The sequence below is a fragment of the Gadus macrocephalus genome, chromosome 1, assembly GCF_031168955.1.
Source record: "Gadus macrocephalus chromosome 1, ASM3116895v1".
Taxonomy (NCBI): domain Eukaryota; kingdom Metazoa; phylum Chordata; class Actinopteri; order Gadiformes; family Gadidae; genus Gadus; species Gadus macrocephalus.
Window position 1 is genome coordinate 1,726,472 of NC_082382.1, and position 17,724 is coordinate 1,744,195.

The following is a 17,724-nucleotide window of genomic DNA, read 5'->3' on the forward strand; positions in this document are numbered from 1 at the left end:
GAGGCGGTTACATCCGGACATTGTCAGACTGATCTGGCAGAGGTTCGGGACAGCGCAGGTGGACCTCTTCACGTCCAGGGAGAACACGCACTGCAGGTGGTGGTTCTCCCTCAGCCCTCGGGATCTTCCCCCGTTGGGGGTAGATGCGTTGGCACACACACCTTGGCCGCGGGCTCTCTTATGCGTTTCCCCCGCTCCAGCTGATCCTTCCTCTTCTGGAACGGGTCAGACAGGAGAGACTGTCCCTGATATTAGTGGCACCGGAGAACCGTTCAGCTCTGTGGTTTCCAGAGCTGGCTGGGCAGTACCGTTGGCCAGTACCGTTCAGGCCGGATGCGCTTTCACAGGCCCACGGGACGGTGCACCACATGCCCGATGTCTCGGGACGGCTGTTGGTTTGGCTCCTGAGAGGTTGATCCTGCAGGGCAAAGGTTTGCCTGAGACGGTTATCAACACTATTCAGAGCGCTCGTGCGCCTTCTACTTCTTCCCTCTATGCGGCGAAGTGGTGCGCCTTCTCTAATTGGTGTGAGAGGAACCACGCTGTCCCATCTCAATGCGAGGTGGGAAGCGTGCTTTCGTTTCTGCAAAACTTATTGGAAAAAGGTTTGGCCTTCTCCACTATCAAGGTCTATGCGGCAGCCGTTTCGGCTGGCCATGCAGGCTGTGATGGTGGACCGATCTTCAGCCATCCACTGGTCAAGAGATTCTTGCGTGGGGCTAGACGGGTTAGGCCTGTTTCACGCGTGCTTACACCACGCTGGGATCTCCCCACCGTGTTGCGCGGATTGTCCAGGGATCCTTTTGAGCCTCTTTCTCAGGCCCCCTTGGATGCCTTGTCATTTAAGACGGCACTCTTGTTGGCCTTGGTTTCTGCCAAGCGGGCCGGTGAGCTAACCGCTCTGTCTGTCAGCCCGAGTTGCTTGTTGCTAAACGAGGACAGCTCCTTCGCGTTGCTCAGACCTAATCCTGCGTTCCTCCCGAAGAACATTAATAGTTATTTTCGGTCGAGGGATATTGTGCTTAAGGCTTTTCCCCCCCCGCCTCATTCTGATGAGGCGGAGGCGGAGTTGCATCTCCTGTGCCCGGTTCGGGCGTTGGCTATGTACGTGAATCGCACCGCCGCGTTCCGCTCCACACAACAGTTGTTTGTGTGTTATAGCGACGCTAGCAGGGGCCGCGCTCTCTCTAAGCAGCGGTTTTCTCGCTGGGTATGTGAGGGTGTTTGCTTAGCCTACTCTCGGCAGGGCTTGGCTCCACCGTTGGGCGTTAAAGCTCACTCCACACGGAGCGTGGCCGCTTCAACGGCTCTACTCAAGGGCGTTTCGGTGGAAGACATCTGCGCGGCTGCGTCTTGGTCTTCCCCCGGCCCCTTTGTCCGTTTTTACATGTTAGACATGTCCAGGGGCTCACTCGGCAACTCTGTGCTAGAGCCCGGGACCCCTTTTACGGCTTAAGAATATAGACATGTTCTTTAAAGCGGCGTGGTTGGATTTCCTCTCGCCGGCTGGCGAGTTGGACTTGATTACCAGTCTCACTCTCCCACCTTTTTTTTTCAAATGAAAAGCAGGCTCGGGAGGTTTTTCTATTGGCTCGCCAATTGTCAGGTGGCTTTGTTTGCCAGTGTGGCACTCCCGCCGTTTTTTCTTCTAAAAACGGCCGAGAGAGTCCCCTTATTGGAGAGTCGGATTCTGTGGCTCCGCCCCCGGTAGTAGCGGACCTAATGGAAACCGTGTTGCTCTGGTTTTTCTTTTCCTTTTCATGGGTTCCATGAAGCACGGATTAGAGCTGGAGTCTTTACAGACTCACTTTTTTCTCCCTTGATCATTGCCTTGCTTGATCTAGGAGGAATTCGTTTTTTATTAAGCTGTTGTGTTTTATACTTCCTTGGCTTTTTTGAGTCTTCTGGTGACTTAGGTCGTTTTGACTGGGGTCCAGCAGGAGTACATTGATCGGGCTCCGCTCGCAGCTTCACCTTAGCCCATAAGGCGAAGCCTAGACGGCGTAGCCTACATGAAATAGAACGATAGTTATGTAATTATAACTCTAGTTCTATGATTGTAGGCGTAGCCGTCTAGTTTCCCACCTGCTGTACCCTCCAAATGCTGAAAGAAAAGCGTGGAGGATGAGCGACGGTATACACCGCGTTATTTAGACACGATACCGTGGCGAACTATCGTTTCTGCCCTCTCTAGGGCGCGCGCCTGCTGCTGTCTAGAGTAGGCGTGGCCTATATGACGTAGTACATGCTCTGCTGGCTATGATCTGAGAGCCTGCCTCCGGCTTCCTCTTATGTGTGATGATGCTGCCATCTTATGGCCATGAGCAGTTATTACAGCTTATTTGTTTGGTCCTGCTTTCCTTGTGGCTATGTGCAGTTATTATAGCTTTCGTGCTTATTTTCATGACAGGTATGGGCGAGCGGACGACTGGACGCCCGGAGGTTGCTCACATGTGATTTGCTAGTAACCTCTTCATATGAGCCGGCATCGTGTTATACAGGGCCTGATGACAGCGAACGGTAGCATCGTCTACACCACTGTCCAAAATCCCCCACGTGCATGCGGCGCACCAATACATGAAGATCACCTGACTCGTTCAATATCTATGCATATCTGGTGGACATTTTTGATTTTAAAATGTATTCTTATGTCACTTATTTTTCTGGTGTTATCTTTCATTGCATGCTGAAAGTGTAGGACTTTGTGTCACACATACGTAGAGGTATTTGGTGTGTTTTTTATGTTTAAACCTATTTTTGTGCCTTTTTGGATCTATGGTTGATGATTGCATGAAATATTATCATTATTATTTATTTTTTTGGTTACTGATTTCCTGATGATTGCATGACGTATTTTGATTATTAATTCAGTGATGATTGTGTGACTAGTGATTTATTGATGATTGCATGACATGGTGATTGTATGTCCACTGCTTAGTTGTTGAGTGAGGCTTGTAGCCCACTGTGTATTCCATGTGACCCACCGACCTGCTTGATTTGTGCACGTTGGTTGGTTGTGTTGATGATTGTTGCATGGTGATGTAGCCATGAGATTTTTACGTTTCGCTTTATATTTTATACTTTTATATATTTTATACTTTTATATTGCTTGTAGGATGGTCATCTGAAATGACGAAGGAGGGAATTGTGACATAATTCACACATTCATACCAACAGGCCACATATGCCCTTACCAATTAAAGAGGCTTCTTTCTCAGGGAGGGAGGGAGGGAGGGATCCTGAGCCTAGCGAGGCCTCCAGCTCATACAGGAAGCCATTCATCATGGGTCAATTCTAGAGATCCGAGCGGTCAAGATGTTCGAGAGACCGAGATGCTCAGGGCCACAAAAACAAGTGTAATTCCCACACATAGCCACAAGAGGTCAGCAACAAGCCACAAACGAAGTTGCAATGCCAACACATAGCCGCAAGAGATCAGCATAGAGTACACATACGGGTATCCAGGAGGTGGGAGTTCAGCACCATGCTCAGCCAATCAGAGCACATAACTGAGTCCACGCCTGCCCAGTATTAAAGTCACAACACATAGCCCAGGGGGGCAGAACGCTTCAGGTAACGCATCCATCAGATGCCCTACTATCTGCACGCATGCCTATACAATTCCCCTCCTTTTGCTTCATAGAGACTAGTCCAAACCTTTACCAGATTAAAATGAGTTACAAGCGATCCTGACTCGGCGACCTACTTCCAAAAAGAACACAGTACTATCATATGAGTCTGTACGTAGCTCATAGCCAATCAAAGCCTGTTGGTAGCAGGGCAAAGGTAATGCAAGAGTTTAACGCCGAAAGTTGCTATTTTTTCAAACTTGCGTTCTGAACTACTATCTAAGGCTGAATCGAAAGGTAACGCGTCTGCTGCCATTTTAAACGCCAAGCTCGGTGTGTCGCATAGACCCACAAACACGAACCGGCTCGATAAAAACACAAGTAGCGAAGGGATTGTTACATTCATCATGGATCAGCCGACTATAAAGAGACAGAGAAACCCAATGTCGGAGGAACAGAAGAAGAGAAAAGGGAGACTGACCGACAGAGAGGCAAGACACGAATAAACGTTTTCAGGAATAGAGTAAACTGAAATACAAAGAAGACTGCAAATCAGACGCCGACTTGTAGACATGGGGGACTCGAGTCACATGACTTGAATCGAGTCAGACTCGAGTCGCAAATTTGAGGACTTGAGACTTGCTTGACTAACACTGATAAAAGACTCGACTTGACTTTGACTAGGTCTTTATGACTTGAGACTTGACTTAGACTTGAGACAGATGACTCAAAATGACTTTTAAAGGTTGGATATGGGATTTGCGATACGCCAGCAGATCAACTCAAATGGTCCTACCCCCTCTCCTTCAACGCTGACTCTGACTCCACCCATTCCAAGTACATGGACGCGCAATCACGCACGAGCGCGAACACAGATGCGTGAGAGTGAGCCAGGCTAGCTAGGTTGGAGTTTAGGGTTGTCTTCTAGTGCTAGGTCCAAATGTGGATTAGCTAGTTAGCTAGCTCCAGTAGCTACCGCAGGATAACAACAAACAGAAGCTTGCTCTGGGTCACAAGCTTTGAGTACGTGCACGTGCACGAAGGGGTCACTCGCGGGGAGCGGGGGAGTTTTTCGAGCCCTGCCCGTTCCACAGATGATTGACTTGTTTAATTTTCATGCCAGTAGGCTACTTCTAACTCTTAAGTTCTTTCTGGTAGAAAGTGGTCCAATCCTTGGTCGCTTTTAACTCACTTTATTTGTTAAAGTAGGCATGTTTCGGTATGGTAACTATGAAGCTTAAGGGAGGGAATTGTATCTAACGCGTGTGAGGGACAATATCGTGAGCTTCAAGCCCCGGGCTTAAGCCCGGTTCTCTCCGTGGTTACCTATAGTCTCTGACCTCTCCACTTCGAATCACGCGCTCTTGCCCGTCAAGTGGGCGTGGCCTATGTGAAGTGGGCGTGGTCGGGGTGACGTAATGGCTCCGCCCCTGTCTAAAGGTGCTGCCATCTGTGGCTGGAGTAGTTATTGCAGCTTAAGTGTTCGATCCTGCTTCCTAGTGGCTATGGGAGGGTAATGCAGCTTGTGTGTTCGATCCTGCTTCCTAATGGCTATGTGGGAGCAGTTTATGTACTTAAAATACGTAACAATCCCTCCTTGGCCATCTCAGATGGCCATAAAATAAGATTTGTAAGTCATAAGCACCATTTACCACACCGAGAACATAGTCAAAGTAGGAAAATCATCAACAGCACCGACCGAAGTGGAAAAACTCCATAGTGGAGATAAACAACAACGCGTCCCCCTAATACTGAGACGACATTCACCTTGGTGGGTCTCATAGGAAATACAGGTCATTGTCAACAATACAACAATAAGCATATGGATAAAAGCATTCATAAAAATCCAAAATAATACTTCTGGTTATATGTGACAAAGTTATAACATTTTCGGCATGCATAAAAGTGAAAGGTACAAAAATTTGGCGACATATATTTGCAGCATGCATTGAAAGTAAAAAGTAAAAAATACAAAATCATTTGACACAATAAAAATTAAAAAATTCGAGATTATCTGTGGGTTGCATGGATTTGGGATCTTCATGTATTGGTGCGCTGGTGCATGTGGGTGGTTTTGGACATTGTTGTAGTCGCAGCTCTTGTTTCCTCTGTCGCCATCGGGACCTGTAAATCATGAACCCAAGGCTCGTCCCTCCTTGTCAAGGGCTCGGCTCAAATAGAGAGGTTACTTTCACATCATGGGAGCCTCCTTCAGGCATTCAATCGTCGTTGTGTCAGCGACAGGAAACCTGTGAACAACTGTCTCAAAGAAAATCAACAGTCCCATTATCAATGCAGTGATACAGAAATAACGGGTTGCACTCGCAACCAAGCAACACTACACAATAACAAACATAACCTGGTATGGTTGTTTAAAAATGTGTTATTCAAGTAAATCCGGGATATTGATTATCTTAGATACAGGCGCTACTACTAGAATAGTATAGGTGTTGACTATTCTACACATTACAGCTGGATAGGGTCGGGCCCCTCAGGTGATGTCTCGTCCACTTTCACCTGATCATATCTGATCCCCATGTAAGCCTGAATGGCACTTGGCGCTTCTGTAGCGCCCACTACTGTGGTGATCAGCCGATGCAGTAGCCCTCGTGCGCAGGGAATACAACGGCAGCCGGCTACAATTAACACAGTTACTGCCATTATTCCCGCGACGGGCACTGACTGGATCATGCCTTTCCACCTCCCAAACATATTCTCCATCCATCCTGTGAAAGGGTCGTTAATGCCGGAGTTCTCTGCCAATTCGAACCTGAGGGATTGTAATCATGCCAGCGCCCTGGCCACCAACCCATCCGGAGCTGTGTTATTGGGGATAAAAGTACAACATGTTGTGCCTATCATCGCATACACCCCTCCTTGCTCTGTCAATAACATATCCATATCTTATATATTCCTTTAACCTTATTCCTGGAAAACTGTACGAACTGTTGCTGATTATGATATATGTAATTTATCCAAACAATATATGTATACCGTATTTTCCGGACTATACGTCGCTCCCGAGTATTAGTCGCATCAGTCAAAAAATGCTCCATGACGAGGAAAAAAACATATATACGTCGCATCGGTGTATAAGTCGCATCTATTTTTAAACATTTAAACAAGAGTTTCCTCTGCTTTTCGCCAGTCCCGGACAAGTTTTTCACTCACCCCAAACTTTCTTTCTTTTGCTCGATTGCCGTTTTCGGCTGCATACTTTATAATCTGCAGTTTAAATTGTGCAGTATTGCTTTTTCTTTTTGGCGGCATTTTATTTTGTGTTCTCTTTTGTTTTGTCTACGGTCTAGTTTATATATAATTTATTCGGTGGTGCAGTAGGCTTGCAGCGTTCAGTTGTAGGCCTAATGAATGACGGTGCCATCTTGCGGCCGAAGATTTATGTACGCACAATTTTGGCATATAAGTCGCTTCGAAATATAAGTCGCAGGGCAAGCCAAACTACAAAAAAAACGCGACTTATAGTCCGGAAAATACGGTACTTTTTTTCTTTTTTTTTTTATGGTGGACAACCAAAACAGAACCGATTCAAATCCTGCCGTTATTTGATTTCCTCATGTGACTGTTACTCCTTGCTCGGCGGACGTAGTTTATAGGCTCCGGGTGTGTCTGCATCTGGTTCTGGAACTTTTGTTTCTATTGTAGAAATACAAACTCATGTACAGCAGTTAGTTGTTCAAAAACATATTTCCTATAATTCTATTTTTAATTGTTCTAATGGAAGTCCATTATGGGACCCTAGAAATGTAAGTGTAAGCATGATTCTAACCGTAAGCATTACGTGCAAAGTTAGCTGTGTCAGAGTGATACACGGTACTGATCTTGCTTCTGGAAACATTGGACCTGAACATTTTATGCGTTTCAAATATGTTTGTATTATAATTGATAATGCCTCATTTGTATTCCTTCATCTAACCAATTCTATTTAGTGCTTGTACAGATTTTAAATTTTTGTTTTGAGTGTCCCATTCCTTATTCTGAGCTGATTTCAACCTTCAACCTTGATTTAATATTCACACTACATCCCTCCTTGCACATTGCTTCAGCCATGCGCATTAAATTAACCAATCCTAACAACGGTGTAGTGCAACCAAGTTGAAGTTCCTTTCCTTAATCATCTGTACATAAACCAATCTATTGTGAAGAGAAATGAAGACCAGTACATACAAAACCAAAGGTTGATAGTTGTGGGTCTATGCAGCCGTCTTGAGACCACGCTTTTGTTAAATGCAGTAAACCGTAAATGTTTCATGATTCAGTATACCTGTGTGCCGTAACTTATAAAAAATATATATATATCAGACTATGAGACGCTGACGTTGTAACAAAGCGTTACAGCAGTAGCAGTGGCATTTGAAAGGTTAACCCACTACTTCTGAATCTAAATTGAGCCTATATTGTCCCTGGCGAGCAGATGTATTGCTAATCCATTTCTTATCTTATAAACCCAAAAAGATGAAAAAAGGGAAATGACAATGTTAAAATTTGTATGTTCAATGTCACTTCTTTGTAACCGTATCTGGTTCCAACAGTTACCTTCATTACTACCGATTGTCCTACACTAACTATGTATATTGGATGACCTAATCTTCATTTATTCTACGTATTGTTCGCATTTGATTCACTCCTATGTACATTGCATACCACATCAAACGTGTATACGCCTTATTCTCTGCCTTTTGCACACCACATCAAACATGCATATGCCTTAGCAAAGTGAAGTAAAGTAAAACACAGTTTTATCTTTACTTATTTATAGCTATACATGTCCCGGACACGTCCATTACTATTTCTAAAACAGTTTTTTTTAGCTACGCAGGTCCCAGACCTAACTATACCATTACATGAACAGTATTTATTATTATAATTATCTAGTTTTTTGTTGGTCAACATCAAATCGATACATTAATTCAACCCTTTAATCCTGACCCACTTGAATTCTCTCCGAAGGAGCCCGTGATTGTGAACTCTCCCGGAGCCTCCCATTGAGCTCCACCGTCATCACTTCAGAACACTGCAGGAACGATTAGTCGGTTAATGTGGGCTTGGAGGCTCCCAAGGAGCGCCACAATCCAACGTCTGACACCAAGTCTATGGGGGAATCTTGAGCCAGGGCAATTAAAACTGTCTAAACTAGGTAGAATAAGAGTCATCCGAACTCACAACAATTATGCACATCTGGGTATTAAATATAGGGTGACATTCTAAAACAAAACAAAAACTGAACCTAAAAGAAAAATTCAGAAGTTATTGGGTGAAGCAAATGTTATTGCAAGTTAATTATAATGAACCACTTTCAAATTATCTTAGTTTTATATGTGGTATGCTTTCAATATCCCCTCGTGTATGTAACAGTCGAGTAACCTCCATTATTTTGGTGGCTCTGACACACACAAGAGGACATTCACACATGGTATATGAATCCACCATTTGTATATATATTTTTACTTATTTTTATTTTCATTTTATTTTTATCTCTATATACACATTCTTAAGAAAAGCACGAACGAAGATGAATCATAACATGCATCAACAGACCTAAAAATAAGCATATTATTCAACAATTTGAGACCTCAGATGGGATATCTTCCTGCGGAGCCCTTCATTTTCTAAAGGGTCCGCAGAGAGGTCCGCTGAGTGGCCAGGAGTTCTTGCACATTCAGAAGTGTTGCTGAGGACAGCTGCCTCACAACAAACCAAAAGAAAAGCCTTTGTTAACCATATGGTCATCTAAGTCATCATTCCTTAAGATGTCATAAATATGGGGTTGGCCGTTCCTTATCACTTGCGTCTCTGCGCTTCTCTGGGGATCAAGGATAACGGGCCCAAACCAACACAGGACAACAAAGGAACTGAGTGAGAACTGATTTCAACTAACCTCAAAGGATTTTGAACGACCCTGCAGAATAACAGGGTGACAAGACCACATGGGAAAATACAAACATACAAAACTTAAATTTGAACATTATCAAAATATCTTAATATTAAAAATCTGCATTTCAATATTAGGCATCATACTTCTGTTGTTACCGGAACGTTGTCAGTTGGGGACAGTCGGGGTTACGTACGGCTGTGCGTTTTGGTTGACCATTAAACTGGTTGTGATATATTGTAATAATATATTGAAAAAACGTAACACATATATTGTTAATCAAAATTAGGATGAATTATGGATTACATTTTATTCTACTTATGTAATTTAATTGTAAATATTGCCAATTATTAACCATAGATTACGTGAAGACTTTTATTAAAATATTGTTATTTTCATAGTTTGTAATGAAATATATATTTTATTCTTTCTTATTTTGGTATTTTGGACCTCGTCAGGTCTGTTGAACTATGCATTTCTACCGCTTGTCCTCAGGATCCTCTATTGGGGGGGACTCTTCCGCTCTCCCACGAGGCAGGTTATCCCAGAAATCTCCTAATAAGAATCCCCAGGCCTGGATAATCCCCGGACTTCTGTGGACGAGCGGTATGCATGCTATGGACAACTTTAAATGCTAACCGTTCATGATGTTGAGTCTAGATAATTATTCCTATTTCAAGATCACTGTGTAACTGCCGTACAGGGATCTGGTTGATGCAAGACCCCTGGGTTGGTGTCCTTTTGTAGGACTTCTTTCGGTTCTGGCATCCGGCTTTCCTAATTGTTGAATTCAAGATAATGCATGCATATTGGTGGTACGATATTATATCTATTGCAATCTCTCCAATGGAAGCAATAGTTGACCTTTGAACATCTCACGCAGTGTTATTCAGTTTATTCGTATGTAGTAGCTGATTATAGCAGAATTTAACCCATGTAGATTTAATATTCGCAAAAAAATTATTGTAATTGTGGCTACAGCAGTTGAGCTAACTCCCTCCTTGGGCACCGTTCAAAACCATGTGCACCATTTATTAATTATACATATTATTCTAGCAGTTGAACCCCGTGTCTATTTGAACCAGCCTGGCTCTCTACCTGTCTTGCTACACAAAACGCATGTGGAATAGACAGAAGGGCTCAGCAACCTGAAAAAAATAATTACTGTCAGTGTTTGGCATTCGTTCCTGCTTATACTGCCATTTCCTGGAGAGAGAGAGAATTAAGATTAATGCACAGAAGTAAAATGATGATCGTGGGCAACTGATCGTTGTGTTGCCTCTCCCTGATTAGATAAGAGAATATTTGTAGTAATGTAAACAATTAAAATGATGAATGTCAGGCATCCATTACTGCTCGGGTTGCAAAGGCCTGACGAGAAAAGAGAACAAATTTAGTACAAATGCAAGACATTTATAGATCGTTTAAACTATTAATGTTGGTGAATCAAAAAACATTGATTACAACCTACACAAATACTTGTGTGTGCGATATTAACAAGGGACTGGCTCCCTGTATTTCAGCACCCAGACACACAGACCCTCCAATATACAAACAAATATACTAAATTTACATACTGGTTCCAACACATGACTAGGCGTGAGGGTGGGAGGGGGCAAGGGGGAGAAAGAACAATAAGATAAGACTTCCATTTAACTGACAATAGGAAGGGGTTTAGCCTCCTTCTTTAAGCAATATGAATATGGGAGTGTGTCTTAGGGAGCGTTTGAAGGTACAGCCTAGGTGTGTCCCTCTTTAAGTTGCAGGGCTGTGTGATCTGCAGGGAAATCAATTGGTCTTTGTCTATGAAGTTGATGTGGCATAGAGGGTGTATAGAAATATATTAGATCCCTCTGATTCAGTATGAATGTTAAAGTCAAGAGGGGTTTTGAACGGCTGTTTAATGCGTTACCCTATTGTTGCAAGGCAAATTTGGTCTCGTCTGGTGGGGGCAGACAATTAAGGGGATTCTTGAGCTTGATGAGGGGAAAACCGTAGATCGGCTACTTGGAAAGCTGGGGGTCGTCTAGTTGGGACTTATAATAGTTATATTCTTGTGGTACATTTGGAGATGTTGAGATGTAATTGGGAATAATCTCGTGTTAACGAGTAGGGGGCACTACCAAGAACTACAAATATGGCTGCGGTGCAAACTACATACGTATCAGCCGACTACAGAAACTTCTCTGAGTTTTATCTGTCCGGCTGAAAACTGTGGTACCTTATGGCATAAGGCTACCACTTAACCGCAATTTGTGTTCTCAATACACTATGTCTCTGCGCTGTGTGTACATTTATATGTACACAGATAGCCCTATGAGATCCTTGGATGATAAGGGGAACTACAAACAGAAGTTATCGTTGGTTTTAAACAGCCACACAGAGAGAGAGAGAGAGAGAGAGAGAGAGAGAGAGAGAGAGAGAGAGAGAGAGAGAGAGAGAGAGAGAGAGAGAGAGAGAGAGAGAGAGAGAGGTCGTGGGAGGGGGGTGGTCTTTACGAGGAGGTTTTGCTGGAGGAAGAGACGAGGAGGAGATCCACGAAGGGGGATCGAGGGGAGGGGAGAGGGGGGGGTTGGATTCACTACCAAGAACTACAAATATGGCGGCGGGTCAAACTACATACGTATCAGCCGACTACAGAAACTTCTCTGAGCTCTCTCTGTCCGGCTGAAAACTGTGGTACCTTATAACATAAGGCTACCACTTAACCGCAATTTGTGTTCTCAATACACTATGTCTCTGCGCTGTGTGTACATTTATATGTACACAGATAGCCCTATGAGATCCTTAGATGATAAGGGGAACTACAAATAGAAGTTATCGTTGTTAAAAATAGCATCAGAGAGAGAGAGATGTGTCGTGGGAGAGGCTGGTGGTTGGTTTTTACGAGGAGGTTTTGCTGGAGGAAGATTGGTGGTGGGGGGGGGGTTCATTAAGACAGTGGAGGAGGAGAAGCGGAGAGAGACGGGGTTGGAGAGAGAGAGAGATGGAAGGCCAGTGAGGGGACGGGGTGTTAGACTGGGCCTGGAGGGGGGTGGTGGGGACTTTTACGAGTGTAAAGGGTTAGGAGGGACTCGTAGATTAATAATTCATCGTCTTTAATAACAAAATACCAACAGACTTGAATGTAAAATGTAATCATGCAGTCTCGGATGGTATTAGCGGATCATCAGATAGGTGGTATTTACTCGTCCGCAATGGAGCTACTGCTTAGGAACACAGACCGTGCCGACCTCAGGAAAGTTCAGAAGAATGGGAGAAGCTAAAGATAATAATGATTGGAACTCTCGTTAATGTTCTATTGTGGCTCGATCTTCACAGAGACCGATAGTGGAGGACCTTACCTCGCACTTATAACCATGAACAATCGTTAACGACGAGTACTCAAAACGACGCCAGTGGGGCATTAAAGACAAAGCTATTCTGTGGGGAAGGGTTATGAGGGGGGGGGGTGGGAGACAGGGACAAAAGGGTGGGGAGGAAAGGTCTGATGACCGGACCTGCGGAGACAGGGACAAAGGGTGGGGAAGGGGGGGGTTTACAATAGGATCTGTGGAGATCTGTGGAGACAGGGACAAAATGATGGGAAGAGGGGGGTCAGACGACCGGACCTGTGGAGACAGGGACAAAGGGTGGGGAAGGAATTTACGGGGTGAGGGAGGGCCTACCTTTAGACAGGCAGGCAGACAGAGGGCCCTATTTTAACGGTCTGAAACACAAGTGGGAAGTAGCTTTGTGGGCGGTTCTACGGCGCTATCGCTATTTTACAGGCGGATAAATGACACTTGCGTCGCGGCGCAAGTGTCAAAAGGGTTGGTCTGAAGCAGCCTAGTTACCCGTAGGTGTGGTTTGGGCGTAACGTCCAACAAACCAATGAGAGTGCCAGCTCCCATCCCCTTTAAGAGCCATGAGCGCATTTGAATCGGAAGAGTTGATATTTTGACAGCACGTCTGCAGTCTCCGATGAGACAGATGCACATGAATTTCAAACTGCAAATGGCTCAGTTTATTGCCAAATAATATGGCCTAATTCACACATGGAATGAGGGGTTTGAGGAGTCCTCAAATAATTTTCGGCAAAGAAAACGTATATGATATAACATATGATATGCGGTAACTGTGGTTCTATTTAATGATATTCGCAATACATTATAAACATTGTTTCTTATCAGTATTGTATGCTATCCTAATATGCATGTGTCCCCGCGGTAATAGACATTGCCATTGATTGTATTATGCGTTACGTGTTTAGTTTGCGTGTGTTTAAACAGAGCACCCACGCGCCCGCATTCATTCATTCTTTTTAACACTCACTCGCGGTAAAACATTGTTTTTCACGATCAAATACTCATCAATCCTAAAAGTTATGGGTATGTAGGCCTACACGATGTCTGTGTCAAGAAAAGATGTGTTTGCTGTACGGTGTTTGCAGATGCATTGATTTAAATGTACAACTTATTACCGCTGCATCAGCCATTCTTTTCCAAATAATTTACCAAGAATGTGCGGCTAGGTAGATGAGAGAAGCAAAGTGTATGCGCGAGGTGCACAAGCAATCCGTATACATCGCATGCGCATGTATGCATGCTCCCTTAAAATAGCATCTGAACAACGCGCCACTGACTTTAAACCAGGTATTTCCTGGTCAGTAGCGCAATGGTATTCAGAAACGGCAAAAAAACGTTTGCGCCAGAACACGCCTCCTCCTTCTGCCGAACCGCCCCTTGGGGCGCGTGATCAATCCCTAATTTACCGGCGAGTGGCGGTGGTGGGAAAAGAACGCTCTGCGCCAGTTGTAAACTAGTAACGACACATGCGCCAGTGACTAAGTCACTTGCGCCGGATGCAAGATAGGGCCCAGAGAGAGAAAGAGCGAGGAATTGGGAGAGTTACAAGATTGTACAACGTTAATTACTTTTCAATATTCCATATTGAAACTGTGGAACAACCTTCTTGTGTTGCACAAAAGTAATATGTCTGTACAAACAAATTGGATTTACAGATATTATCACATGTATACATAAATATTATTCTCCCATAGATGTTGAATGCTATTAGTTACAAAATTATAGCCAAAATATTATGTGTCCAGAAACTATTGCTTTACCGATGGTTTTCAACTTATTGCTATGGTTTTATTGATTCGTAGAGGATGAGGGCACTTAATGAGCGTGCAGAAACTGTAGTTATGAACTAGATATTGATATTTAAATCAAAATCTAACTAAATATCTCAAATATTGGAATGAAATATACAATATAATACTTCCAGCTTTTGACTAGTGAAATGTGACAATTATACTTGCACCATTGGCTGAATAAGTAGCTGCCAAAACATTGTTATCATTTGAAACAGATGGATCGTTAAGGGAATATATTTATGGAGAGAGAACATATTTCTAGAGACAGACAGACACGGACGGACGGACGGACGGACGGTCCGTGGGGACCGGGGGTCCCTTTGTGCAGGCTACCATTGCCTTATCAAAACAGCCAGGAGCACCCAGGTCAAAATGACACTTGTTGCCTTCAATAAGTGTGTGCTTGGAGAGAGATAGAGAGAACATATCTCTAGAGAGAGAGGTAGAGAGAGCAAGAGAGAGAGAGAGTGTGAGAGAGAGAGAGAGCGAGAGAGAGAGAGAGAGAGCGAGAGAGAGCGATGGAGAGAGGGAGAGGGGGGAGGGATGGAGAGAGAGGGGGGGAGGGATGGAGAGAGAGGGGGGAGGGATGGAGAGAGAGAGGGGGGGAGGGATGGAGAGAGAGAGGGGGGAGAGGGGGGTAGGGATGGAGAGAGAGAGGGAGAGGGAGAGAATGTAACACTGTAGCTGGGTCCCCCGCTGCTCTTGGTCTCTGCAAGACCAAAGATGGTGGACGTCTGGACAAAGGAAACCCACGTCACCAAGACGCGTTGTCTCTTTAAATCCTACCCCACGTGGTACACCCAATATCCGCGGTAGAATCAAACTGTTTGGTTCGACCCAGATAGCACTGGTCAAACGCACTGTATTGGATCTCGCACACAAGAAGTATGAGATTCCTGCAAGTTTGTCTCCACGGCGGGTTAGCGAAGCATACAAAACAGTTGGTTTAAAACTGCATAAGTTTGCCTCTACGGCTGCGTTTTACACTATACGAAATTGCACATTTGATTTTCACATGAACCAGGCCGGGAGGAATCAATCCCATTCTAACTCCAGGTCAAACAAAGGCCTAGCCTCCGGTTTAATATGCAACTAAGCTAGATTAACGTTAAAAACCTGACCTATCCCTCACCCCACCGTAAGAGTTTGGAACGTTTGTGGCCGATAATAAATAATATCTTGGCCTGTACTGGCTTTACATCCGTACATTCACCATACAACACATAACCACAGGTAATGTCTCCCACGTGGTACAAACATTGATCTAGACAGGATTGGATACAGTCTATCAACAATCCCATAAAGACATAAACATACACCATACAACATTTAACCACAGGTATTATTTCTCCCACGTGGTACAAACATTGATCTAGACAGGATTGGATACAGTCTATCAACAATCCCATAAAGACATAAACATACACCATACAACATTTAACCACAGGTATTATTTCTCCCACGTGGTACAAACATTAGATCTAGACGGGATTGGATACAGTCTATCGACAAACCCATAAAAACACACTCCTAGCCCTTTGTTCCTTTAATATAATTATTTTATTTAATCTGTTAGCGTATATGAGGCCGTCCAAGTAACCGGCTGTTATGAATTACAATCCAGGCCGAGACCACGAGACCCCGCAACCAGACGGAGGCAGTACAAGCTATTTACCTAAATGTTACTATTCTAACTATTACAGAGTTTAGTCATTGACAACAGGTTCTGTTTACCTTTCAATGGCGCCAGCATCCAGCTTGTATTGCGTCCCGACGGCCGCGTGGTTCGAGTCTCGGTAGAACTTTTCCAAGAACGTCAGGATCACCAAATGCTGAATAAGTTCTTCAAGGAAAGGGTTCAAATCCGGGATAGCTTTTAACTCACTTCATAGTTAAAGCAGGCATGTTTCGGTATGGTAACTATGACTATGGAACAAATGGAGAGGAGACGTGTTGAACACGTGTGAGAGATATAACTTTAGCTACTTCGAGCCACGGGCAAAGGCCCATGACTGTCCGCGGGTGTGGGTGAAAATCTCTGGCTCTGTTTCCTTCGAAAACCCCGCTAGAGCACGTCAAGTGGGCGTGTCGTATGTAGTGGGCGTGGCCCGGGTGACGTAATGGCTTCGGCTTCTTCACCTAACTAAAGGTGATGCCTTCTGTGGTGGAGCAGCCTTCAATAAGGTCCTGCTCCCCTTGTGGCTATGTATAGTATTTACAGCTTATATGTTTGGTCCTGCTTCCTAGTGGCTATGTGAGGGTAATGCAGCTGGCTTAAGGTTCTTAAAATACGTAACAACGCATGACGCTTAGCCGCGATAGCCAATCAGCGTTGAGCTTGACCCGATGTCACTGGCAGAGAGACAAAGCTGGGGACGCACAGAAGCAGAAAGAACATGGACGACCAAGTCATGAGGAGGAGGTGGTGAAACTCACCCAGCTGTGAGCGCCTACGGAGGATGTTATGCACTAGAGCAGCCATTCTCAATCTGTGGTACGCGAGCGCCCTCTAGTGGTACGTGGAGTATGAACTATTGTTGTAAGAATTTTTTGGCAGTTGAAGCAACCGTTAATAAGGCGGTACTACAAATGGAATATTGACGGGGAGATTTGTATCCTAGATAAGAATTCATTTATCTTTGGTTGAACAGAACGATCAGTGTAAAGGTACGGCCACACTGAATGCGTTACGCGCGTAATGCGCCTAACCTGACGCTTGATCATTGTGTGTCACAAAAGTTGTTCAATGCGTCTAACGCGCCTGTGACAAAAGAGAGAGAGAATGTCGCGATTGCTCTATGATTTGCTCTCCAGGCATTGGTTCTTAGACAGGTGAGGGGCGTGGCGAGCGGAGCTGGGCACCGCAACGTGGCACACCTGGACCTCATCAACCAATCACACGCCTTCTTAAGCCTGGCGGACTTCTCGTCGGCGCCAGATTATTCCGTCTCATTCGGTATTTTGGCTGACGTGTGTACATTGACCATCGATTCCCTAACCTGATTCTGTGATTACTAAACGTTGTGTATCCTTTCGCCAGTTCCTCGCCAGTGGACTACCCCCGGACCGCAACTCTCTCCGGTGCCTCCGCCAGCTACGCCCCCCGCTCCTGTCTTCGCCTTGCC